The following is a 27,749-nucleotide window of genomic DNA, read 5'->3' on the forward strand; positions in this document are numbered from 1 at the left end:
CTTATCAAACACTTTGATAGAGGAGAAGATTCTGGGTTAGGGGAAATGACTCTATTAATTCTATTTGTGCTCTCAGACTATAATTCTGTAGTCTTTGGACATAATATTCAAAGAAAAGATACATCTCATTCTAGGTTTCTAGCAATCCAGCTTCTATTGCTTTTATCCATTAAGATAATTAGAGAGCAAGGAGACTCAGGTATTCTATATCAAGTCACAGGTAAGAACTGTTTAGCTAGTATTATGAAAATTATATTAAATTATTGGGTATGGGGTGCGTGGGTAGCTTAGTCGGTCACACATTCGACTTCAGCTCAGATCATGATCTCGCAGTTTGTGAGTTCAAGCCCTGCGTCAGGCTCTGTGTTGATAGCTCAGAGCCTGGAGCCTGCTTTGGATTCTGTGTCTTCCTTTCTTCTCGCCTCCCCTGCTCATGTTATCTCTCTCTCTCTCTCTCTCTCTCTCCCTCCCCCTCAAAAATAAACATTAAAATTTTTTAAAATATTAATTATTGGCTAGAATGACAAAAATGTGTTCTAGTTGAGCTTTAGAGCCCAAGACATGGGCTTTTCTGCTGTTGGACTGGAGGACAGAGGCAAGGAGGCAGACTTGGACTTTAAGACCGGGAGGCCTTTGCTGAAGCGGAGGAGACAGGGGAAGCAACGAAATTCAATTAGTGGCTGGTAGGAGCAGATGACATCTGCAGCTGGGGGAGATCATCTAGCAGCTGTGGCTGGATCATCATAGTGACTGTAACCCAGACAAGAAAAACAGACCGTGGGAGGCAACCTGCCTGCAACTGCCTTATGCCAGTATTAAAACAATGTTAGGGCTTACTGATTTTTTTAATGAAGGAGAAAAAGTAGATGGATTTTTTTAGATGGATATGAATATGACGTCCATTAATAAAAATCTTTCCTTCCTAGACTTTCCAGGTAGTTTCCTTTTTAATTTTGCTTTGAAAGATAATACAGTGATAAGAATCCTTGTTTGCTCATTTCTTAATGGACACATTCCATTTTTTTCCTGAAGATAAAAACCTAGAATATAAATTTCTGTGGTGAAGGGTGTATATATAATTAAGGTTTTGGTAGGTAAACAAATTATCTTTTCAAAAGCTGTTGCACTTTTTAAAATGTTCATCTATTTGTGTGTGTGTGAGAGAGAGAGAGAGAGCATGTGCACAAGTGGGGGAGGGGCGAGAGATGAGGACAGATTCTGAAGCAGTCTGTGTGCCCACAGCAGTGACCCTGATGGGGGGCTTGAAGTCACAAACCATGAGATTATGACCTGAGCTGAAGTCAGATGCTCAACCGACTTAGCTGCTCAGGCACCTCAAAAGCCGTTGCATTCTTATGTGGATTTCTTACCATTTGTTGGGGAATCACAGAAATTAAGGATGCATTGTTGCTTCACAGACTCCTGAAGTTAGATAAACTCTCAGGGGCCGGATGGATCATTTTTATTGTATTAGATTTTCTGAGTAATCTCCTTGCCAAAGCCATAACCTCTTCTGAGGTCAGTTCCAGCCTTCTCTTCTGTCCTGTCTGCCTTGTTAATACCCAGGGCCCCTAGCTGGATGAACCACTGAGCCAAACTTGGACACACTTTTTTCTCTTAAGAATTTTAGCAAAAAGGCATAAAGTCTAGGAACTTAGAGAATGTAGCTAGATGTAATAGATCCTGGATCTCTATGGTCATACAGAGTTAAGGAGAAGAGTGGACATATAGCAAACTACATGGTTTGAAAAAAGGTGAAGTAGAAAACTTCTTCTATAGAGGGGATGTAGGGAAAGAAATGGGTGCTGAACATCAGAGACCACGTAGCCTGAGCGAGTCAAAGGTGCAGTCCCTGTGAATCAGTATATTCTGTGGTTCCTTCCATAAGGAGCCTCCTCTGCTTTCTGAAGTTTGATCTATTTCGATCCCCATTCAAGACACCTGACTCCAGGTAAAATGCATAGCATTTACTTCAGAAACATCAGGCTCCAAACATAAACAGAGAACCGTATTTTCTGAAATACAAATTAGAACATGCCTGGCAAAATGATTTTTCAGAATGGTACATTTACATAAAAACTTCTCAGACCAGACCTTGTGGAATTTCATTTACCTAACTTCACCTTGATTTATCTAGTACAATAGTCCTCAAACTTTAGCACACATCACAATTACTTGGGAGGCTTGTTATAACTCAGATTGTGGGACCCTATCCTAAGTTTCTGATTCAGCAGTCCTCGGGTAGGTCCCAAGAATTTATATTTCTGACAAGTTCTCAGGTAATGATGCTTCTAGTCTTGGGGCCACATGTTGAGAACCATTGAGCAAGTAAGAATGTGGGAAAGTCCCTCAGAGAAGAAAATGATACAATTTCTCATGTTCTTATTAGTCACTCTTAGGAGGATCTTCTTAGCATTAACTCTTCCCCTTATCCTCTCCTCCCCTCTACTTCCCTACATCTCCCAACCTCCACCCTTGGAAACCCTTTGTCTCAGCTGCTGTATTCTACCATGGGTGGCAGTTATCACACTGCTTGGCAACTGTTGTATGCCCAATTAACTGCCACATTCTGAGGGCAGGGACCAGTGTCTTTCACTGTGTGTCTTCACTCACTAGCACCATATCTCAACATGACAGGCATGAAATACAAAAGTATTGACTGAATGATAGAATGAATGAGAATTCCTTTCTTTTTGTACTGACTCTTTAGGTCCTTGACAAAGTCCATCTCTGGTGAACTTGACCCCTCCATTTCTCTCTGGTAAAACAGTCTGTTGCTTATCTATTTCTTCACCAGTATTCTTAGGATGTAAGTGGCTTGTCAGGGTGGAATAAAGTAGGGTAAAGGAGAGAGCATGTGTGTATATGCACATGCATGTGTGTTCTGTTTTCCTTTTTTTTATTTTAAAGTAAGCTCTAGGCCCAACATGGGCTTGAACTCATGGCCCTGAGGTCCAGGGTCACATGCTCCACTGATTGAGGCAGCCAGATATCTGTTTTCTTTTTATTTCCTTCTTGTTCATGTACATACAACAGCTGTGTGAGTTGGGCATTTCCACCAGACCATGTACCTCTTTGAAGAATGTCCCATTCATAGATCAGAAAGTTTTATTTTTACCTCTTGTGACTTACAACTCTTGGCTTTGCTTGAGTAGCGATGCATAACCCACAAAACTGGATTGTAATTCGTTCATATAATTTCTTGTGAGTCAAGACATTTTGAGATAGCACAAAAAAGTATTAGACTAAGAATCAGCAATTCTGGATTCTAGTCTTAACTTAATCTTTAATTAGTTACATGCCCTTAGCCGAGTCTCCTAATTTGATTTTTCAATGAAGGCTTTAATAAAAATAATCTAAATATTCTTTCCAAATCTTAACACTCTCAGCATCTGTGAGTTGAGAGGAACGTGTTCTCAAAAGTGTGACATGCTTTAGGCATATATTTATTTTGCATGTTCAGGTGTGGCCCATATGTCCTTTTAGATGGTAAAGAGATCATTTGGTGAAATAAAGACATTCCAAAGGGCTATACATAAAGTTGTGTTGCAGGCAGTCCTGTGTCTTTGGCTATTCTAGGAGTAAATGAAAAAGAGGATAAAGAAAGAGGAACCAATTAGAAGAGATACTTTGCATTTATTCCCATGAAGAAGGAAGCTTGAGTTCTTGCCCAGGTCTGAGTATTTAATTTTTCAGTAAGCAAGAACCAGATCCATCAACACATCCTCTTCTTTGAATATTTATGGTTTGCTCTATATCTTGTCCCTGTGGAATTTCCTGAGCAAAGAGATTGTATGTTTGACTCTTGAAGAAGATAATGTGATCTCAGAAATATGCTATTTGGCATCCGAATAAAGTCCAGATTTAAAGTATCAGCTTGGTCACTTGCTAACTTCTTCCAAATGTCCAGCTGTTATCATTACAATATATCATGTCTTAGTCTTGGGAAGTATAGTTTACAGCCATGTCACAATGGCAGAATAGTTGGTAAGAATGTTTTTTCTGAGTATTTGACTTGTTAAAGAAAAACAGTTTGGGGGAAGTGATGGTGAGGGTGGAGAAACATATTTTCATGGTGATGAAGCCACAGCAAATTTCCAGAGGAAGACAAGCTGTCACTTTCTTGACCTTTTGAGATTCCCCATGAAGTTTAATTCTCCATCATTTTTCTACTTCATAGGAATTAGATCTGATTTAAAAAACTGGGCTGGTATATTATAAGTACTTCCTTTTATGGGAACTGTGTTGAAGGTGATCCTTAAACTACTTGGTGCAACTGAGATATTAACTTACTTTCATTCCCAATGTTCTAATTGTCTTTTCTTAAAAAAAAAAGGACAAAAACAAAAAAACCCTAAGTCAACTAGATTGAATTTTGGCTGAGTTCTGCCTCCTTTGAATAACATTTCCATTTGGTCTTACTGGGATACTCAGAAAACCTTAAAATCTTTAAAAGGTCATGTTCCCTTTGTAGATGTAGAAAAGTGCTTTTGACTTCCTGGGTCCCTTTAAAAAAACTTTACCAAAATAAGATATACACATATCAGGAAAGTACACATAGCATCAGTGTAAAAAGCATTAAGTTTTCGATACTGAACACAACTGTGTAACCAGCACTTAGATCAAGAAACAAAACACTGGGGCACCTGGGTGGCTCAGTGGGTAAAGCATCTAACTCTTGATTTCGGGTTAGTTCATGACCTCATAGCCATGAGATTGAGTTCTACAGTCGTGAGATTGAGCCCCGCATTGGGCTGTGCACTGAGTGTAGAGCCTGTTTAAGATTCTCTCACTCTCCCTCTGCCCGTTTCCCCTGTTTGTTTGCTCTCTCTCTCTCTCTCTCAAGTAAAAACAACAACATTGTCAGCATCGCATAAGCCCCCTTGTGCTCTGTTCAGGCTCCTATCTGCTCTCCCCACCAACGATAACTGTGATGTTGACTTCAACAGCATAGACTTCTTTTGCCTGTTTTTATACTTTGATCTTGTTTTGGTCATACTAAAGACATTATTTGCCTATCCAAAAGTACTCTTTTGGATAGGACTCATTTCATTCAATATTACGTTAGTGAGAATTATTGAGTTATATGTATGTGCCAATCATCCTCATTTCTGAATAATGTGTAAAAATGCAGTATTTATTTATCAGTTTTACTGTTGATGGAATTTGGGCATTTCTGTTTCTGGCCTTTATGAATAGTTTGGCTATGAACATGACAGGACATGTCTTTGTTGAATAGATGTGTATGTGTTTGAGTCGGATATATTCCTAGGCATGGAATTGCTAGGTTATAAGATATGCATAAGTTCAGCTTTACTAGATACTGCCAGCTTTCAAAAGTCATACTAATTTACTGTCTCATCCTTGGGTTCTTTTGACTCGTGTTTGTGGGAGATGCAGGAGAGAGAAGCATCAAAGGAAAAGGCTTCAAAAGGGAAGGGCTGGAGAGGGTGCAAGGCCTTAGGACATGTTTACACAGCTGAAAGCAGCTGCGGCTGGTAAGGAACACCTTAGAGCCATTAACGTTCCTCCTTCACACCTGACCCTTCCTAGTGTTCTAGAAATCAATTAATTCGAAATTCAGCCTTGAAATGCTAAACCATTAGACTGATTAACACACTTGCTTAGCTGACTTTATGTAGATAGTCTTTAGCAATTATCCTAATAAAAAGAAGCTTCATTCTGGAGTCGGGGCCTCGTTTCGACTTGAGTATGAGGACCTTCACTTAACTGCACTTTGTCTGCAGACTCATCTTTTGCGACTCCGGCCATACTCCCTGCAACCGATGTTCCCGAAGGTGTAAAGGAAAAAGGGTAGTTGAACAAGTGGCTCTGATATTAAAGCTGAATTGTGGTAAGCTTTCATTGCTAAGGTTCTGATCTTTCCCTAACTCTTACTTAATGAAATCATAAAGGCCTATGGCTCTTTTGTTCGACTAAAGGTACAAATAATGTTTTGAGCTTCCGTTATGAGATAGGAGATGGTTTAAAATAATTTTTTAAATTGTCTATACTAAAAAAAATGTAAATATATGAGTCTTTAAAAATTACTCCTCCCTGACTAGTATCAAAAAATGGCGAATGGAACCCATTAAAAAAAAAAAAAATTTGTGGTGTTTATTCAATTTGCTTCCAGCTTCCACTAAACTAAGAAAGACACATTGAAATGTGGAAATGTTGGAACCATCCTTTTTAAAGAAAAAAAATGCTTTTCAGCAGGGGAAACAACGTAACAACTACGAAAATATATGGACATGTCAAAATGTTTCTAAAGGAACTAGAATGAATTTGTTATTTAAATTTTTTTAAATGTTTGTTTCTGAGAGAGACAGAGCATGAGTGGGGAGGGACAGAGAGAAAGGAAGACACAGAAGCTGAGATGTCAGCACAGAGCCTGAAGTGGGACTCAAACCCTCTAACTGCAAGATCATGACCTGAGCTGAAGTTGGACACTTAACTGACTGAGCCACCCAGGCGCCTGTAAAAAATATTTCTAAAGGAACTAGAATGAATTTGAATACTACCGACAATAAGGACATTTACTGTAAAAAGAAAAAGACACCCACTAAGTTTTCTTTGGATAGCTTTCTTAGAGAGACTGGAGCACTCCAAATTACTCAACTGAATATTTCTAAATTCTTAGATAAACATTATTATTATGAATTAAGCAATTATAAACAATGTATAAATTAAAGCATTTCAGTGTTTGTTATAGTCTGCATATTAATTTTAGACAAAATATTATGGACTAGAGTGCTCATATGTGCTATATTTGCCTCAGTCCCTGAGGTGATCTACAATTACAGTATTTGATCATATTTTGTATTTGACCTGAAGGATAATTTTATTATATCCAGAAGTCCTTAGGATATGTATTTTTAGCTTTATTTTCTCACCTATTACTATGGGCATGTAATTTATTTCATATAAGTTTCTTGGTTCAGAATGAAGTATGTAATTAAACATGGGTTCTTTGCAAAAATAAATCATATAGATTCCAGGAATGTATTGTATTATGAATGACAATACCCCATCGAGTGTGTATTGTGTGATATGACTCTGTGTACACACACACACACACACACACACACACACACACACGCATATCAATCCTTGTGGTGTGAAGTAAGGAAAGTTTATTTTGTAAAAGCAATGCACTATAATATAGCTCAAAGGACCCCTGGGAACTCTGCTCAGATGTTTGGATTTTGTGCAACAAATAATGGTGAGCCAATTAAAGTTTTTCATCGAGGAATAAGATCAGAGGTGTTTTAAGAAGAATGATTCTGGGAGGAATTGGAAGCAAGAAGAAGATTTAGAAACCCAAACTGGCTCACATGAGAGAACTCTTGAAAGTCATAATCATCTTTGTAAAACATTATGAACAATTGTTCTATTAAGCTTAAGAATATCATTTCATGCTATAAATACCATCTCAAACCAAATTCTAGTATAGATGAGCTACAGATATGTCAACCTTTTAAGGAAAAGGTTTAGAACAAACACATTACACTGAGAAAAATGAATCTGTGAGTTCTCCCCACTCCTGAAAGTCGTAAAACAAAGCCACCCAGATTGGATTTAAAAAGCTGTCTCTGTCCGTCTCTTGGAGCCTCAGTGTTCTACAGGAGTAAACCTTGAGAATGGTACATTCTACTGTTTCTCTTGGCAACGAGGGTTTAAATGGAAAGGAGGCAACAAGAGCAAGAAAATAAGGGCTATTGTGAAGGAGCTGAGGAGTGGTTGGTGGTAAAGAATGGCAGGAGAGGAGCACTAAAATGTTAATAGCTGTCATGTGGAAATCCTTCTCAACAAAACCAAAGCTTCCATTCTGATTTCAGATTGGTGCTAGATGTTTCTTGTTTGATAATCTTCCTTTTAACATTCTTTTTTTTTTAGGGGTGCCTGGGTGGTTCATTTGGTTGGGTGTCGGACTCTTGACTTTGGCTCAGGTCACGATCTCACAGTTCATGAGTTCGAGCCCTACATCAGGGTCTGTGCTGACAGTGCAGAGCCTGCTTGGGATTCTCCTTCTTCCTTTCTCTGCCCCTCCCCTGCTTATGCTCGCTCTCTCTCTCTCTCTCTCTCTCTCAAAATAAAGAAATAAAACTTAAAAAAATAAAATTTTTTATTTTTTTCAAGCAACTAAGTGTTTACAGACAGAAACAGAGAAAGTACTCTTAGAAATGATGTTTGTCTTATCTCTCAGTGTTCATGCTAGATTGCTAGTGTTCAGAATCATGGAAGCATATGAATTAGGCTTTTGGAAAAACCAACCTCCTCGCTTAAGACAAAATGTTCTGTAAAGTATACACTCCACACTCCTGCATGACATTAATAAATAGGTCCTTAATTATGCTTATGTGCCTCTATTCTTGCGAGGCAACCAACTATATATAGCAGAGCTGGAAAATCCCAGGTGGCTTATGGTTAATGACAAAGGAGCATCAGCAGTACTGACTAATGAGGTATTGAAAGAATGATACAGCCTAATTTTTGTTAAGCCACTGCACAGATAAATGACTTGCTTGATAGTTACCCGTTGACCTTAATGATAATTGTGCACAAAACAAATAAAAAAAAACCCAACAGAAAGTTTTTGGCACAACTTTGGCCAGCATTCTTGAGCACAAAGCCAGCTTAAGAAAAGGGTGGAGCAGACGATCTTGTAGTGTCTGCAAAGTAGAAGAAAGTAGCACATAAGCTTTGACACAGCACAGAAGTTGTAATTTTGTGCACAAGGTATACATTGGAAAAGGACAGAGGCAGTGTGTTTTGATGAGTGAGGAATCAGAGAGACTTTGGTCTGAGTCCTACCAAAGATTGACTCACCTGAGGCAAACCCTTGGTTTTGCTTTCCTCCAAAGTTAACCATGTCAACCATGTCATGGTTTGGAAGTTTTGGGTTTTTTTGAACTTTTTTTTTAATGTTTTTTTTAAAGTTATTTTTGAGAGAGAGAGAGACAGAGCACGAGTGGGAGAAGGGCAGAGAGGGAGGGAGACACAGAATCTGAAGTAGGCTCGAAACTCAGCTTTCAACACAGAGCCCGACATGCGGCTCGAACTCATGAACCTCTAGATCATGACTTGAGCCGAAGTCAAATGCTTAACTGACTGAGCCACCAGCTGTCCTGGTTTGGAAGTTATTGTAACACAGCTTTTAAATATAGCCATTAAAGTTTATCTCCCGACTTTTAAGGGGTTTGTATCTTAAAGTGCTTTACCTGATCACGTAAACTTTTGTGGGCATAAGTAGGAGGCAAAAATGCATTGAAAACAAGAATGTTAAATATAACTGAAATATTATTGCTGGAAATGTTAAGTCATCTCTTGAAACATTGAGCATACCAAGAATTGGTTTTGGTCCACTTCAAAAAGCAGGAGGTTATAACCTTCAAAGGAAACTCTCCTAGGAGAGGTTAGGATAGAAAGGGCCAAGCTATGTGCATAATTATCAATGGGGGCCAGTTTGTTTTATTGAAAGTCTTGCTCTGCAACTCCGAACTCGGTTCCCACACAGCCTGAAACTGCATACATGATGGTGAAGGTAAAGGAAATAAATATACTCCTCCTTACTTGAGAAAAGTGAATTTAAAATCATATATATGGGGTACAATGGAAGAGTCAGGATGTGCCTCATAGTACGTAACTCTAAGGAAACCATATCTAGAGTTAACATTTTTAGCTGGACCCACAAAGACTTCATGAAAGGGATTGAGGAAAAATAACTTTTGATATTTGTAAGACCTAGAGATGAGATTTGAGGCAAGGTTAACGGGCTTTTTATTACATATATGTGTGTCATATATATAACAATATATGTATATGTTTGTATATATAAAATATAACACATGCAAAGTTTTATACATAGGTAGGCATGTGTATATGTTTATATATGTGTGCATGTTTATATGGTATAATAAATACATCACAATGACAGTAATCATATTTGAAAGCAAAATGAGAAAACTGACAGAAATCTTGGGAGTGATTTTGAGGAACCAGTGACATTTTAAATATATTCATATAGACCTTTAAGTTTTCCTTGAAAACCAGAGTAATCTAAGCAAGACTTCAAGATATTTCCCTGTGTGAAATAAAGACAAGCAGTGGTGTCTTAGAAAAGACTTAGTGCACTCTTAACCTCACATTAAACTTGTATTTTAGGATAATTTTTTGAAAGAATACATCAAAGCATGTGAAACTGGTGCCTAATTATATTGTCATTAGTATACAGTAGATAGTGTTATCATTCTGCATAAAGCACTATGAAATGAGTACGTTAAGAATATTTAATTATGTGGGTGAGCGAAATAATAAAGGAAAATTGCTAGTTAATTGCTTTTCTTAGAAATGCTGTTAGGGGTGGTAGTTGCCCAGCAACATGATTCATCCTAAAGAAATATGCTGTTGGGCTGCTTTCTGCAGAATTATTCTGGGGAAACTAGGAGGGAGAACTAGGACTTGTTGGTACAGATTTCATTCTTTATTCTCTGTAATGTGCCACTGCCTCTGGGAAGCCTTCCCTGACTTCAGCTGAAAGAACTTTCTATGAGCCGTGAATACTTTGCCTGTACCTCTATCTAGTATGCTTCTCAGCACGTGGTATTTTAATTATTATTCCATGTGTTTGTTTCTCCTTCCAAACTGGGAAATTATTAGACACATGACTGTGTATTATTCTTCCCAAGCCCTAGCTCAGGGTCTGGCACAGAATAGGTGCTTGATGCAGGTTGTGGGGTTGAAAAGTCTCTTCTCATAGAATCAAAGGCAGTGGCTGGGGAAAGTGGGTGTGAGCCAAAGGTTCTCCCATTTTGTCCTTTCGGGAGCATCTGAAACAGTCTCATTACCTTTAAAAAGAATCTCCTGAAGAAATTCAGTCTGTTGACAAACTTTGCTTCCTTCTTTTTCTTTTTCTTTTTTTTTTCAATATATGAAGTTTATTGTCAAATTGGTTTCCATACAACACCCAGTGCTCATCCCAAAAGGTGCCCTCCTCAATACCCATCACCCACTTTTCCCTCCCTCCCACCCCCCATCAACCCTCAGTTTGTTCTCAGTTTTTAGGAGTCTCTTATGCTTTGGGTCTCTTCCACTCTAACCCCCCCTTTTTTTCCTTCCCCTCCCCCATGGGTTTCTGTTACATTTCTCAGGATCCATCTACCCTATGACCCAGCAATAGCACTGCTAGGAATTTACCCAACGGATACAGGAGTGCTGATGCATAGGGCACTTGTACCCCAATGTTTATAGCAGCACTCTCAACAATAGCCAAATTATGGAAAGAGCCTAAATGTCCATCAGCTGATGAATGGATAAAAAATTGTGGTTTATATACACAATGGAGTACTACGTGGCTTCCTTCTTTTTCTAAATGAAGAAGAGAGAGAGAGAGGGAGGGAGGGAGGGTGGGGGGAAGAAATGCATTTTCTCCTCTTTTCATCTCATTAGAAAAACATCACTTGGAGGGTATGACTATTTAGAACAATAGAACCATCTATAATTCAGGATCAGTTGTCTTTTATGGATGATTTACATTATCTCAAATACTCTAAACATGTCTTTTGATCTTCCCCATTTACTCTAATGTGTTATAGATTTGGGTGTGTGTGACAGGAGGAAAGGAAAGTGTAAGTGTTCTACAAAGTAGTTGAACCTATTGCCTTCTTAATATAAAGTCCTAGGATCCTAAGAAAAAGTATATAAAAACTTTCTCTCGAATTATTTTTCTTGTATGCATTGCAGACTTGGGCACCCATCTATTCTCAAGGGTGCATATCTAATGGGGACATGCCTCATAAAAAAATCTAATTTGGAGTCAACAGGGAAGAGGTAGCCCACATAATATTTAAGAATGTGAATGTACACATAATGTTTAAGAATGAGAATAAGAGGGGCGTCTGGGTGGCTCAGTTGGTTAAGCGTCTGACTTCGGCTCAGGTCATGATCTCATAGTTTGTGAGTTCGAGTCCCGTGTTGGGCTCTGTGCTGACGGCTCAGAGCCTGGAGTCTGCTTCAGATTCAGTGTTTTCTTGTCTCTCTGCCCCTCCCCCAGTCGTGCTCTCTCTCCTTCTCAAAAATAAATAAACATTTAAAACATTTTTGGAATGAGAAAATGAATTTTATTAAGGAACTCATGCCTTTTATCGGGAAAAAGGCAGAAAGTTGAAAAAAAAAGTCAAAAAAGTAGAACCATAGGTGGTTTATCATTAAAAATAGAGGAACATAAAAGTTTGATTCTGAAAGTATCTGTTAAGGATCAGTTGCAGATAATAAGAAGTGAAATAGTTGCTTAGAAAACACGTATCAGCTTTGAGAGGAGGAGGAAAGTGATATGTAAATTACCAACCAGAGCCATAAACCAGCCACAGTGTTCAGCTATGGTGGCACTAGAAGTGCGTAATTATATTGGAAATTATCTTCCCTCCCTCCCTGCCTGTCTCTTGCAGACTAAAATGAACACTTGGGGGTAACACTTAAGGAGGAAAGTAGGAAAATGAGAGCATATTGCTGACACACACATACATGTACACGTGACGAGGCTCTAACGGTAGAGAGGTAATTGTCGATGGATTGCTTTGGAGCTAACCTCTGTTAGTGTTTATCTGGATCCCAGCCTTCCTTCTCTCTCTCTCTCTCTCTTTTTTAAGTAATCTCTACACCCAGTGTGGGGCTCAAACCTACAACCCCTAGATCAAAAGTCACACATTCTACTGACTGAGCCAGTCAGGCACTCCCCTGGCCTTCCCTCTCTAAATCAGTGCCTGGCTCCTTAGCCCAGATGTGTGTGTGTGTGTGTGTGTGTGTGTGTGTGTGTGTGTGTGTGTGGTTGCGTGTTAACAGAGACAAAAATTGAGATAAAGACAAAGCTAGAAAGTAACAGTGACATAGAAGATGGGACGAGATATTTGTTCATTTTTTCCTACCATGTATCGATTATATCCTCGTTGATATTATATTAAAAGGACAAGAAAATGAAATGCCAAATGGTTTAATGTATAAATTCCCAAGCATTTTTTTAAATTTCAGAGATTTATTTTGAAAACCAGGCTTAATGTCAAAAATTTTCTAACCACATTTGGCTTTAGACTTGCACTGGGATTTCATGTCATTTTCACTTTTCAATTTCTTGAAATATACGAAATATCTATAATTTGTAGCTAACAGCTCCTATGGAATACTGTGATAGTCTGGATTAAAACCACTACATTGGAAAAAATAAATTGGCACAACAGTGTGTTAAACGAAGATCCTTCTCTGGGCTTTTCATTCCCCATATATTTGTTTTTTTTTTCAAAAATTTTAATGTTTTATTTAATTTTGAGTGGGGGAGGGGCAGAGAGAGACACACACACACAGAATTTGAAGCAGCCTCCAGGCTCTGACCTGTCAGCACAGAGACTGACACGGGCTCAAACCCACGAGCCGTGAGATCATGACCTGAGCTGAAGTCAGACACTTAACCACTGAACCACCCAGACACCCCTCCCATGTATTTGTTTTATTTAGTGACCCATATATTTAAGATGTTTCTAAAAAGAACGTAACTTGATATATCAGTATGATAATAAATGAGCATCCTTTGTTTAATTTGGCTTGTTTCCATTCCATCCCTGTAGCACAGACTTTATTTTTTATAATTTTATAGATAAGGAAACCAAGACCCATAAAGTTTAAGCGGCTTTCCTAAAGGCTCACTGCTGGCCACCTCAGTGAATGACTTGTCTCCTTCCACTACAAGGCACTGCTGAGTATCAGTCCTAAGTCATTTGAAGCTTGGATCAGTCCTAAGTCATTTGAAGCTTGGAGTCATGCAGTCCAGGACTTTTGCTAATTCAGCTGATGATGGGAATGGCAATCATGAACAGATACTATTGTTTCCACTTAAGCTGATTATGGCTTTAATTTCATATTTTGTTTTTTTCCCTCTTTAGTACATTCTGATTGCAAATCTGGAAAATTCTTTCTTAATAAGCTAAATTGCCAGGCTTATGCTCCAAAGTAGTTTTTTAAAGTTTATTTATTTATTTTTGAGAGAGAGAAAGAAAGAGCACACAAGAGAGGATCAGAGAGAGAGGGAGAGAGAGAATCCCAAGCAGGCTCCAAGCTGTCAGCCCAGAGCTTGATGCGGGGCTCAAACTCACGAACCGTGAGATCATGACCTGAGCCAAAACCAAGAGTTGGATGCTCAACAGAGTGAGCCATGCAGGTGTCCCTAAAGCAGTTTTTGAATTATTTTGCAGTACATGTATAATTAGTAGGGGTCATTATTTAACCCACAAATTTGACCCCTTACTTCTATTTTAAAAGAGACGTAATGTCACAAAGATGATTTATGGTGATGAGGGTAATCGTTGTTCCTAAGCTCCTTCATCTTGGAGTTGAAGCAGTGTTCTGACCCTTACTTCAAAGCTCCTATAGTTTTCCCAGCAGGGTTAGTAGAAGAAAATGTTATCTGGGTTTCTTGGCAAAACTTTTAGACCTAAGGCTTCATAGTTTTTTTTTAGTTTCCATCTGCAGACATGCAGATGCTCTCCACTCCTTGTCTCTTTGTTTCCCCTCTCGTCCTTGCCGGATCCCAGCTGGGGATAGTAGACAGTGGCACTTGTTTCTTACTATTGACATTAGAGGTGGTGTCTGTCCATTCAGGAGAGGACCTGTGGACTTAGAGGTAATTCAGTGGGGATGATCCAGTGCCAAAGCCAATAAGCATATTTTCTCTTCAGCTTTGACTCTAATGTGCAAGACTCAGAATATCGCCATTTACTTACCTGGTAGGATCTCCATTACGTGCTTGGCTTCAGAGGTGTCACACATGGGACGGACTCTATTGCTGGCTTACTTCCATGCCAGTGTACCCGGCTCCGGGTATAAATCACGTTTGGTGTAAAAGCACTTATGACAGTCTTGTTGCTCCTTGCCAGTGACTTGTTTGGATGAGCATATGAACCTGTTCTGGAAAATAATCTTTAGGTAATACACTAGGAAAATCCTATTGTCGTTGAAAACAAGGTGCTGTGATACTTATCTTAGACCTTGAGGAAAAATATTAAAAACATACTGAGGATGGTGGAGCAGAAAATTTGAAGGCGCCTGCATCCTGATGACATCATTGAGCCACTGATTCAATGTTGGGATGGCTTTTCTCTGGTCTTTTTGTTAAGTAATGTCCCTGTGGCTTAAGCCACCAGTCAGGTTTTCTGTTACTTGCAGCTAAAACTACTCCTAAGTGCTAGAATATCCTAAAAGAGAATTGTATATTACATTTTGCTTTTCATAACTTAATTTCACGCTACAGAAGTTCTTACACTATAATTAAAAGTACAGTTTAGTTCTCGCCCGCCCCCCCCCCCCACCCCCGCCCTCTTGCTGAGCCAGCCAGCCTGGCCTCTCCCCTGAGGCCAAACTTCTGCACTGTCCCCACTGCACGAGGGAGAGCCCTCAGTGAGACCTGGCTTTCTCCAGGTTCCCGAGGGATGCTTCCAGATGCCAGAAGTGGGTGGAGAATTGCAGGACAGCAGACTTAGAAGATAAAACACCCGATCCACTAAATAGACATTACTGATTACGTGCCAAACACTTTGAGACCTCTATGATCTGTAGAACTGTGCATTTTGCAGAGGCATCGGCAAACTCAAGAATGATTGGGTTATCTTATTTGTGAAAATTAATTGAAGCAGATACTTGTGAAGTCATTGGGAGAGGCCTTACAGGACAGTTCTTTGAGATAATGCGATATCAACAATATTTGATCTTACCCGTCATTTGACCAGTCATTTGATAGTCATTTGTGTCTATCATAGTAGACAGAGAAAATGAACGAAAGAATTGAGTGAAGACTCAATTGGGTCCTGAGACTCTGAAACAGAAAAGAATGGATGAAACTTCTGAACAGGAACAAAAACATAAAAAAATAAACAACAGCAATGCTCAGAACCCCAGTGCAGAAGAAGGGGGTAAAGACCAGGATGAAGACATTTTACCTTTAACCCTTGAACAGAAAGAAAACAAAAAGTACTTCAAATCTTTATGTGAAATTTTGATTCTTGTAGGGAAACAAGACATACCTGTGGACAGACATGAAACTGATGAGCCCCCAGAGGGTCTCTTTACTCCTGGTAACTTTCAAGCACTGCTCACATGCGGTGCAAATTCCGGAGAAGAGGTTCAAGAAAGCTCTTTGAGACAACAGCAGTTAACGCATTGTTCCGCTCGAAAACACAGCAGAGGCAGATGCTAGAGGTCTGTGAGAGCTGTGTTCGGGAGGAAACCCTCAGGGAAGTGAGAGACTCCCACTTCTTTCCATCTCACTGATGATGTAGTGGACATAGCAGAGGAAGAACACTTGCCTGTGTTGGTGAGCTTGGTTGAGGAGTCTCATAACCTGAGAGAGGACTCTGTGGCCTTCGTGCCTCACGAAGCTGATCCAGAAAGTTTGGCTGTGAAATTTCACACCGCGGTAATTGAGAAGTGGGGACTGAACGTGGAATGTTGTCATGGCCAGGCTTAACGCTGTGTCCAATGGGTTTTCTTCCAAAATGAAAGTTGTTGCTTCTGGACTTTAGAGAAATATCCCCAAGCTGTCTACACACTTTGCTCTGCCTGTCCCTTAAATACATGGTTGGCAAAATCCGTGCCTGTTGTGGGAGTATCTGTTGTATTAGGAACAATTGAGGAAGTCCGTTCTTCCTTCCATCGAACTCTACAAATGCTTTTAGAGCTTGACAGTCTCATTTCTGTCCTCTTTCAGAGCAGTGAGGAAAAAGGTAAAGAAATGAGGGAAATTTGCCATTCTTAGTGGACAGGCAGGCATAATGGTTTTGAAATTTTAAAGGACCTCCTACAAGCACTTGTTTTATGGTATAGTTTAGACGGTATAGTGATACAAACATTAGATGGAATAACTGTTTAGCTGGTTGAGCATTTGTACTCTGTAGCACAGTAACAGATTTTGATTTCATTGTTACCATTGTTGTTCTTAAAAATGTTCTATCTTTTACAAGAGCCTTTGGGAAAAATCTCGAGGGCAAACCTCCAATGTCTTCTTTGCCGCCGGTATCTTGGTTGCAGTGCTGTATTCACTAAAGAAGTGATGGAAAATATTGAAGTTGATCATGAATTTTGGTCTGCCGAAGCCACAAATTTGGCAACTAAACTTGATATTCAGCTGAAACTCCCTGGGAAGTTTCGCAGAGCCCAGCAAGGTAATGTGGAATCGCAGCTAACCTCTGAGAGAGTTACTATAAAGTAACTCTACCTTACTATAAGAAACTCTAAATGTCCCAACAGTGGAACGCATTATTCAGGAACTGAAAGGTACATTCTCAGAACAGCACTTCAGAGCTCTTAAATGCTTATCTCTGGTACCCTCTGTCATGGGACAGCTCAAATTTAATACATCGGAGGGGCACCATGCTGACATATACAGGAGTGACTTACCCAACCCCGACACACTCTCAGCTGAGCTGCTTTGTTGGAGAATCAGGTGGAAACAGAGGGAAAGATATGGAGCTTCCATCCACCATTTATGGAGCCCTGCATCTGCAAGACATCAAGTTTTTTCCTAATGTTTATGCATTGCCGCAAGTCCTATATATTCTTCCTGTGATGAAGGTTGAGAATGAATGCTATGAAAATGGGCAAAAGCATCTCAAAGCGTACCTGAGGAACATTTTGACAGATTAAATATCAAGTATCTTGGCTTTGCTTAACATAAATTTTGATATAAAACATGACCTGGATTTAATGGTGGACACCTATATCAAACTCTATACAACTAAGTCAGAGCTTCCTACAGATAACTCAGACACCATTAAAAATACCTAGGAGACTTTTAAAGTAGGCTCTCTCTTATGTTTGATATTTGGAAAAATCTGTAAGAAATTTGAAAACATCTTATGAAAAGCTGTCACATGTATGTAGGCCACTTAATCACTGAATATCTTGACCCGTCAACCTCTCATTGAGTCCATTAGTCATTGATGATCTGCCTACTTAAATGGCCCCTGTTGGAACTCTTATGCTTTGGAGACATAACTGTTCTTCCAGAAGATAGCATTGAAAGTGCCACATTACACTTCTGTGTGATCTCTGCTAATCGTGCTTTGGAATTGTTTTAGTGAGGTCATTTTAGACACAACATTTATTATCACTGGATCCAGTTGTCAGGTATTGAGTTATCAGTTCTTGGAAGAAACAGATTTTGAAGAGGTGTGGGAGAAAGGAATACATTGTATAAAATGTTACAATGAAGCTCACAAGTGACCTGGAGTGTGAAGTTTGTTAAAAATCTGTAATGGACAGTTAAGAGAGTTACCAGACAGCCAGAGAGAGATATATATAGAGAGAATGGAAAACAGGTGAGCTTGCCAAGCAAGGATTTCAGTGTAGATTTTGTCTTTATCAAATGAACCTAAAGGAACAAGTTACAGTTACAGTTTGAATGGGCGAGCCTGCCATTGTTGGTGCACATTAGGTTGTTGCTGTTTGTAGTCCTTTGTTGAGCCTACATCTTCATAAGCTTTTTATCAGGTGTTTGTTGAACACCTCTATTTCATGGTCAAGATCAGAGGCCATGGATACTGACAACTGATTTGTCTGTTTTCCTCTATCTTTTTCACGACTATATCTACTGCCCCATCTTGATTTATAAGCAAAACCTGGAAAACCTACAAAAACAAGTGTTTTGTGGTGTATCTAGGAATAATACAGAAAATATTGCTGTTATTTTTGGTGAAGAAAATCAATTTTGTAGAGTTTATTTCAATAAAATGTGAATTTTACTTAAAAAAATAAAAGTACAGTTTGTTCACACAACAAATGGCATAATCTCATAACACAAAATCAATAGACAGGGCACTTGAATATTATGTTAAGAAAGTAGGCAAGAAATTAATTTAGCAAATACATAATGCATAAATGTGCCTTATTGGTTCAATGCCAATTATCTTTAATTCATAAAATTATCCAAGCTTAATTATCATCCTCCTATATCATATTAACATCAGTATTTATAATAGCAAATTTTTATATGCCGACATTTGTAGGTCAGTTGAAATATTGATGCATACATAAAGCAAGGCCATAAGTTGAATGTATTTAAAATAATATGGCACTGGTGCAAGCAGATGTGAGGGTTAATTCTGGAAAAGGAGGCCCCAAATTTAACAGATTACTTACAGTGCTAGTGTGGGTGACCCAGGGTATTTTTCCTTTCTCTGCCCAACTTTGCTCTGGTGAAGAGCCAGGGAATCAGAAAATACTTAGAGACCCTAGGATGATGAGCATTAGGAAAAAATGTGGGAGGATTGAATATGCCATTAACTAGATACTGGTATGTAAGTATTTGAACCTCCACTATATGTATATTTTCTCAAGGTCAGCTCACATATTACTTAGGAATGCCTGGCATCGGTACAGTAAATAGAACATCTAGGTCCCTGATGTTCAAGTGCTGAAACAACAGTTGTTCTTAGGCCAGCACATTCTCATCGTGCACAAAAGCAAACCCAAGTCTTTAAGGGATTATTAGAGGAAGGATATTATTTTCTCAGTGACTCAAAGCCAGCTGTGAGGGCCTTTAGTGCAGTTTATGCGTCTTCTGCCTCCCTCTCTTCCACCTTTGGCATGTCTACAATTGGATGAAGTGCTTTTCCTGCAATGGCAATCACTATTAAATCCATTAGCTGGAAACCAAAACGTTTCCCTAATTGTTTAAAGTCTCATTGCGAAAAGGAAGTTTCTATTGATTGCACTATGAGGGGAAACAATCCCAAGTTCATCATTTTTCCCCCTTTTTATAAACACAGCCAGATGAGATGGACATATTCAAAATCATCAGATTTACTTCTCCAAAGATTCTCGTTCACCCCTAGAAGTTTCTACTCTGGGTTTCTTTGTGCCCATTCTTTATTTTGTATTTGCTGACCACTTTCTCTCAGTTTTCTTTTTGGCCTCATCTTGTGTGCTGTACATCTTTGCCTTGTCTTCAGTTTTGTAATTAATTTACAATTATTTTTAATGGCAGTTCTTTTAAAAAATTAGTTGGCTGGACCGTACTCCTGGAATACGGCACTTTTTCTCTTTTCTTCAACAGACATTTCAGCTACTCTCAAGCACTCACTTTTAGCTGTTGCCCAACATTTGGAATCCTGATGATGCCTTTCTTTGGACGTGTCCCTTAGGTACGTATACCCAGTTCTTAGAACAGTGCCTGACACTTAAAGGGTGACGCTTAATTCCTTCTTAATGAGTGCAGAAATTCAGGTGTGATTTATTTATTTATTTTTTAATCTCACCAAAAACTCATTTTGACCGAATGAATGGACCCAAATTAAAAGAAAAAAATAAAACAGTCAACATGAGGACTTCTACTGTGGTCACATAGCATCTTGTTTGGTTTAGATTCTCAGCCTCTTTGACAAAGCTTTTCTTCTCTCCTCACTGAACCAGAGATGTTGGACAATTTCTGAGCAAAGAGAAAAAAATGTTGTTCACTTAGAAGTGCTTATAATCTGATTAACCTAAATCCCAATAAATGTGACATTACCAGCCAAAATGCTTTATTACTTTGATATTTGTAAATGGGAGCTACAGACAAATCTTACTAAACCTTTTTAGATTCTGGTTGTATAGATTCTGGCTGTATTATTCCCACTGAATGAAATTTCATCTTGCATATAGAAAACTTAAAAGGCTGCTAGTCCAGAACGTTTCCATAGGGATAATGAAAATTATGGAATGGCTGAAGACTGGATTTAATTGTATACTTAGCAGGCTAGTATTTAATTTCTCCTGAGGTCATTAATTATATAGCTTATCACATTGAGAGAAATTGCCGTCTTTGATAATATAAAATTGAATTTCATTTGATAATCACGATGAAGTACAGACTATCAAGTATGCATTCCTTTTCCATGGTGTTGACATTCAGGTATCGTCAGTTTTCTTAGTGCTTTAAATTATATGGTGGAGTGGCTGCCAAAATACTTGAAAGGAGAATAAATAGATTTGCTGACTCAAATTTGGCAGTAATTTTGCAGGAATGAGGATAGGCCGTTACAACATTCTAATCACAAAACTCCAAAGGGTTTTCAGTGTAATGTTTATGTTTTAAGTACTGTTTAGTTGTTGGACTAAGATACCGTGTGCTCCTGTAATTGTCTTTGAGCTCTGTGCACTGGGTAATCCTTTAGCATGATCAATCCAGAGGGGTGAAGAGGGATGAATTAGCTATCTTTTTAGCTATTTCCCAGAAACAATCCCTAGAAACTAGAGGAAAAGTTTTCTAAAGGATTGGTGATAGGTAGTTTGGTCCCACCGAGTGGCTATAGTTCCAAAGTTGGTACCTTAAATGACACGTGTGTTCTATTTCCTTGGTGTTAGCTATGAGAATTGCTATACAGAGTTTTCAGACTTGGGACATTGGGAGCAAACAGAACAAAATGGAGAGCCACTTCCTTCGCTTTATTAGATCCGAGTTTTCTGGGGCTGTAGAAATGTATCTTTTTGTTAAATTTGTTTAATTATGCTCTGTCTTTGTTTGTAGTGCCTACCCATTGCGTGGCGATTTCCTTAAGGTCAAAGACTGTCTCAATCCATATAACCCATAGCAGAAAACCAGTAGGCTTACCAGGTTCTTACCTGATGTTTTTCTGGGTAGGCTGTTATTTTAACTTTCAGTTTGGTAAGTCAGAAGTAAAAAACTAGATGGCAGTGGATTTTAAAGGTGGATTTTAAAATATTATCAATATTTTCTTCTCAATGCTCCTAGGACAGAGACAGGATTTGGGGCTGACCCTTTCTGTGTTCTGGGAGGGATTCTTTTGTGGGCACTCTGAGTCATGCAGGTGCGAATCAAGTCAAACTAAGTCGCACGTATTGATTTCTTATTATGTGCGGCACTTTTCTAAATGGTAGTGACTCATTTAAGCCTCATAACAACCTTGTGATATAGGCACTAAATACTAACTTCGTTCTATGAATGAGGAAACTGAGGTACAAGTCATACAGTGTAAGGGGTAGACCTGGGATTTGAGACCAGAGAGTCAGGCTGCAGAGCATATATTTAGAGACTGTCACAACTATTTCCTTATATGTCATGGAATGGTTCCCAACAGTGCCAAAGGAATCCAAAAGCACTTATTTCAGACAAGGATTTTGAATGTTATGTTTTCTAATGTAAAAAGCCATCCTATGGAAGAAGCCATATCTCTTCAGAACCTCTATGTATGTAATGTATGGATGTACGTATGTATCTATGTAATCTACTTACTGTGGTCGGCAGAATAGTGCCCACCCAGAGATGTTTATGCCCTAATCTTGAAGGCTGTGGATATGTTATGTTACATGGCAAGGGTGAATTAAGGTTGCAGGTGGAATCAAGATTTCTAATGCGCTGACCTTAACATTCGGAGACTATCCTGAGTTATTTGGGAGGACGCAGTGTGAAAGTGGAGTTGGGAGTCAGAAGGGCATTAGAATCATAAAATAGGAGAAAGATTTGACCAGCCATTGCAGTCTTTACAGATGGAAAGAACCACAAGCCTAGAATTGTGACTACCTTTTAGAAGCTGTAAAAGGCAAAGAAATGGATTCTTCTTCTATAACCTCAAGAAAGAATTTCAGCCCTGCTACATTTTGATTTTAGCTCTGTGAGACCCATGCCAGACTTCTGACCTCCAGAACTATAAGAAAAGAAATTTGTGTTGTTTTAAGACATGAAGTTTGTGGCAATTTTTTATATTGGCAATAGGAAAGTAATATACTTACTTATTTACCATAAGCGAGGAATTGGTAATTTCTTTGGTGGGTTGGGAGACAGGGCTTGGGGGCTTTTGTTAATGATAGGAGACAAAAAAAAATCTAAGAATCTCTAGGTCAACTAAGAGCTGACCTCAGAATTTTTTATTCAAAAGTTAATTATAAATTTACTAAGATTAGGTCAGTGTTGTGCAATATTTATGATTTTTCTGAATTCTCAACACACGAACATCGTTCAAGATTGAAAAAGTGTAGAAGAACATGAAACGGTAAGCATGTGTTTGCTTTTCAAAATTTGCGTCTTCAGGGTCCCAGGACAGAAACAGGATTTTACGTTGTTTTTGTCTCATCACCTAGGATTTTACCTTATCGCTAAGCTACCTACCTTCTCTCCTCAGAGGCATCACTAACATCAGTTTCTTTTAGAAATATTTCATGTCTCTATGAGCATATATTTATGTATAGTCTTTTTCTCTTAAATAACAGTAACATACAGGCCTTTGCATTTATTTCTATCTTAAATTCAGAAAAAAAATTTATGATAATTAAAAATAAGCAAAACAGAATGTTAACGAAGTTGGTGGGAGGGGAACTGTGCGTGATTTTCCACATTTCTGTATTCCATGAATTGAAATATATCCAGGAGAGGCAATAGTGAAGGGTATATTATGGCTTATGTAAAATAGGTACTCAAAATGTTATATGATGAACTAATGAATACGTATGAGATGACTGGGTAGCCAAGCTAAGATTTCATTCGCAGGCTTCTTGCAGAAATTCCTGGGGAAGAGAACATGAATACCCAGGATATAAGTTCTGACCGAAACGTGACTCTTCTGTCTTAGGGTTTAGATCTTTGAAGCCTGAATGGCAAAGGTAGAAGGTGAGGGCAAAAGCAACCTGTCATTTCAAAGCTGCAGGTGTATCTGCATGAGCTGGAGACTCGAACACACCTTCAGCAGAAAGAGTTCTTTAGTTAGGGAAACCACAGGACTGGGGTAGTTGGTTTTATAATTACAGAGCTTTGCTCATAATTAGAAAAGTGGATGTTTGACAGCCATAGCTCTCAGTAGCTAAACTGCTCTACGTCACATTGTTGGAAGGTGTTTATGTTCTAGTCAGAGCTGGATCTCTGCAGACACCATGCCCTTTAGGTAATTTCTAAATTTACTGATACAGAAATAGTTACTTACTCTCTTGTGAAAATATTTTGTGTGTACTCATTTTTTCCAAGTGAAGTTAGTAGCTGAGCTTTGGAAAGGTTGGAGATGGGAAGATGACACCCTACCCAGCATCTTGGATTGGCTTAGATGAATGATGGATTTTGTAGGGCTCTGGATATAGCATATTGCTTCCAGCTCCAAGTGATATTGTACAGTCTAAGAGTGGGTGGAGGGCTTTTCATCTCACCTATGGCACAGAGCCCAGGAGCTTTCTGGCATCAAAGCACTACAGACCGCATCTTTGGCATGGGCATTCGCATTCTCACGGTGGGCATCATCTGCAGTGGCAGCTAGGGAGTCCTTCAAGAAGCTTTGTAAGCATAGTTACACAAACTCATACACATCATCATACATATGTGTAGGATTCTTTATATTTTGTATAAACCAAAGTGTACTAGACATAACGTTTTGCTCACTTGTACATTGTTTATCTTAAAAGAAGGAATTGTCAGGGTGCCTGGGTGGCTCAGTCAGTTAAGCGTCTGACCTGATTTCAGCTCAGGTCATGATCTCACAGTTTGTGGGATCGAGCCCCACGTCAGGCTCTGCACTGACAGCATGGAGCCTGCTTGGGATTCTCTCTCCTCTCTCTTGGCCCCTCCCCCACTCTCTTTCTCTCTCTCAAAATAAATTAAAAAACTTAAAAAAAAGAAGGAATTGTCAGCCAAAAAAAAAAAAAAACAAGGATTTGAAAGTTGATAATGATTAAAAATGTTAGTAACTCAAATTGCTTGAACAATTACTTTGTGCCAGGTACTATGTGCTTTATGTGTCTTTGCTCATTAATCTGCATAGTTGCTCAGCAGAGGTTCATAGGTACCTCACAGAGTAAGGAGCTTCCTGGCTATAGATGTTTTTAAGCAGATATTGGTGACCATTTGCTCCAAATGTAATAGAGAAGGTTCCTCCTTTGGGGGTAAGTCAGAAGAGGTGATTGCTAGACCCTTTCCAAATGTCAGTGCTTAGGACTCCACCAGTTAATGATTGAATGCAGGGCTGGGTTATTTGGAGTGCTCAGTAATGTTTGCCAAGGACCAATGAAGACTTGAGTTTCTCTCTTGCCTCTGGGTAATGATTGGTGCAGGTTAGAGGTGATGAGGGCAGTCCCTGCATGCTGCTCTCATTGACCTGAATCCAGTGCAGGGTGGCTCGCTCTGTCTTCTAGACTGAGTGCGTGACCTTGATTAAATCAGGTTATAGAGCAAATTGGAGGTCTGTAGAGAAGCTGTCTTATTTTTTCTACGACCTCTGAGGCTTCTTCAAGTAACAGATACGCATCCAGACTTTTATCCTTTACGTGAGCTTCATCGCTGAGCTACAAGGATGGCTTAAAATGGCAAGTTTAGGTTGTCCGACTACTCAATTGGTGCTTTCTGAAAAACAGTTCTATCAGAGGAGCAGGCTATTAATTGCTTCATTAATCCATCAGTGATTTCTTTGTCAGGAACCATTCTAAATGCTTGAAAAATAACTTCCTCTTTGGACGGATAATCACATAAAGAAACAGCTGGGTGCTATATTAGCGCTGCAATGGAGATGGGGGCAGATGTGGTAACATCAAGGAGGAATGACGTTTAGTGACCGAGGTGTCACGGTGGCAGTCATGCCTCAGCTGGGATGTGAAGGATGAATAGGATTTCACCAGGCAAAGAAGAGAAAGAAGATAATTCTGTTCGGGGAGGTGATAGCTCTGTGGCTTGAAGCTCTGAGAGAGAAGGGCACGCTGCCGACGGGGGGATGGTCACAGCTTCAGCAACGTGGGGGTGGGGAAGGTGGGGTGTGTTCATGCTGGAACAGTGTGTGATACTGTGTGCTAGTAGAATAAGAGGTGAAGCTGTGTAACTGAAAAGCTGAACGTCGAGAAAGAAGGAGCCTACATAAAAGCCAGGCAGAGAATTAAAACAAAACAAAACAAACAAAAAACCCCCACATGTTAAAAAAAATACATCTTGACTCATAATTTTATTTTTTACTTTATAAGTTTTTATTTAAATTCCAGTAGTTCACATATGGTGAATATTAATTTCAGGTGTACAATTTAAGTGATTCAACACTTGCATACAACGCCCAGTGCTCATCACAACGAGTGCACTCTTTAATCGTCATCACTGGGGCCGCCTGGGTGGCTCAGTCGGTAAAGCGTCTGACTTTGGCTCAGGACATGATCTCAGGGTTCAGGAGTTTGAGCCCCGCATTGGACTCTGTGCTGGCTCAGAGCCTGGAACCTGCTTTGGATTCTGTGTCTCCCTCTGTCATTGCCCCTCCCCTACTCATGCCTTCTCTCTCTCTCTCTCTCTCTCTCTCTCTCTCTCTCTCAAAAATTCATTAAATTCTCTCTCATTCTTAAAAAAACATTAAAAAAATTAATTGTCATCACCTATTTTACGTATATCCTCACCCACCTCCCCTCTGGCAACCATTAGTTTGTTCTCGATAGTTAACAGTCTGTTTCTTGAGGGGCGCCTGAGTGGCTCAGTTGGTTTCATCTGACTCTTGATTTTGGCTCAGGTCATGATCTCACAGTTGGTGGGGTCGAGCCCTACATCAGGCTCTGCACTGACAGTGCGGTGCAGAACCTACGTGGGGTTCTCTCCCTCTCTCTCTGTTCCTCCCTCCCCGACCCCCCCCCCCCGCCCTTGTGCTCTCTCTCTCTCAAAACAAATAAACTTTTTTTTTAAAGAGTCTGTTTCTCAGTTTGACCCATAATTTTAAATGATAGACCATGGTTATTGACTTTAGGCATTCCCAGGGGTAAGTAAAGATGGGCCGCAACAGTTGCCTAGAAAATTGACGTTTGAAAAAATCGTTTTAATGTTTATTTCTTTTTGAGAGAGAGAGAGACAGACAGACAGACAGAGTGTGAGCTGGGGAGGGGCAGAGAGAGAGGGAGACACAGAATCCGAAGTAGGCTCCAAGCTCTGAGTTGTCAGCACAGAGCCCAATGCAGGGTTTGAACTCACGAACCGTGAGACCACGACCTGAGCTAATTTCTGACACTTAACTGAGCCACCCAGGCAACCCGAAAATTGACAGTTTTGTGTGAACAAGTTAGGAGCCCAGCTCAGAATGTGAACTGGAACCCCCAGACATCTGAAACAGCAAGCAATTTTTGCACCTGCAAACCAAATTTCAGTCTTCACATACAGGCAATGAAAAGGAGATTTTTTATATATTTATTTATTTATTTTTGTTAGCCACATCCGCACACACAAGATAGTGATTTCCATCTGTGGTGTTACTTTAAATGAAAATGGAGCTTCCTGCTCAGAGCTCAGAGGTGTGCTTTTGGTGAGCGTCATCTGCCATGCTCTGTGACATCTCACTCACAGAGACTAACCCAAGCTCTGTCAGTGTCTGTGAGTGGTCCAAGCATTTCATTCCCATGCCAGATGGTGAGCACCTTCAGGAGAAGGATCACGTCTTAGGGTTCTCTGTAGCTTGAATACATTTGCCTTACATGTTAACTGAATGGCTGAATGAATTCTATTCACAGGCCATCCCGGAGAACCTATGAATAGTCTGATCTTCGGTTTTGCCACTGACCAGAACCACCTTCCTTGTCCAGGCTGACATTGACAGGCCCTAATTTTGCCTCTGTGACCTGTTTTTTTTTTAATGTTTATTTATTTTTGAGAGAGAGACAGAACACAAGCAGGGGAGGGACAGAGAGCGAGAGAGAGGGAGACACAGAATCCGAAGCAGGCTCCAAGCTCTGAGCTGTCAGCACACAGCCCAATGCAGGGCTCAAACCCACAAACCATGAGA

The 27,749-nt window shown here is 39.5% G+C and overlaps 1 pseudogene; it reads left to right on the forward strand.

Moving 5' to 3' along the window:
* The first annotated feature begins 561 nt into the window (after positions 1-561).
* LOC122480045 lies at positions 562-20,087 on the forward strand (annotated as a pseudogene).
* The last annotated feature ends 7,662 nt before the right edge of the window (positions 20,088-27,749 follow it).

The sequence above is a fragment of the Prionailurus bengalensis genome, chromosome A1 (assembly GCF_016509475.1).
Source record: "Prionailurus bengalensis isolate Pbe53 chromosome A1, Fcat_Pben_1.1_paternal_pri, whole genome shotgun sequence".
In the NCBI taxonomy this organism is placed as follows: domain Eukaryota; kingdom Metazoa; phylum Chordata; class Mammalia; order Carnivora; family Felidae; genus Prionailurus; species Prionailurus bengalensis.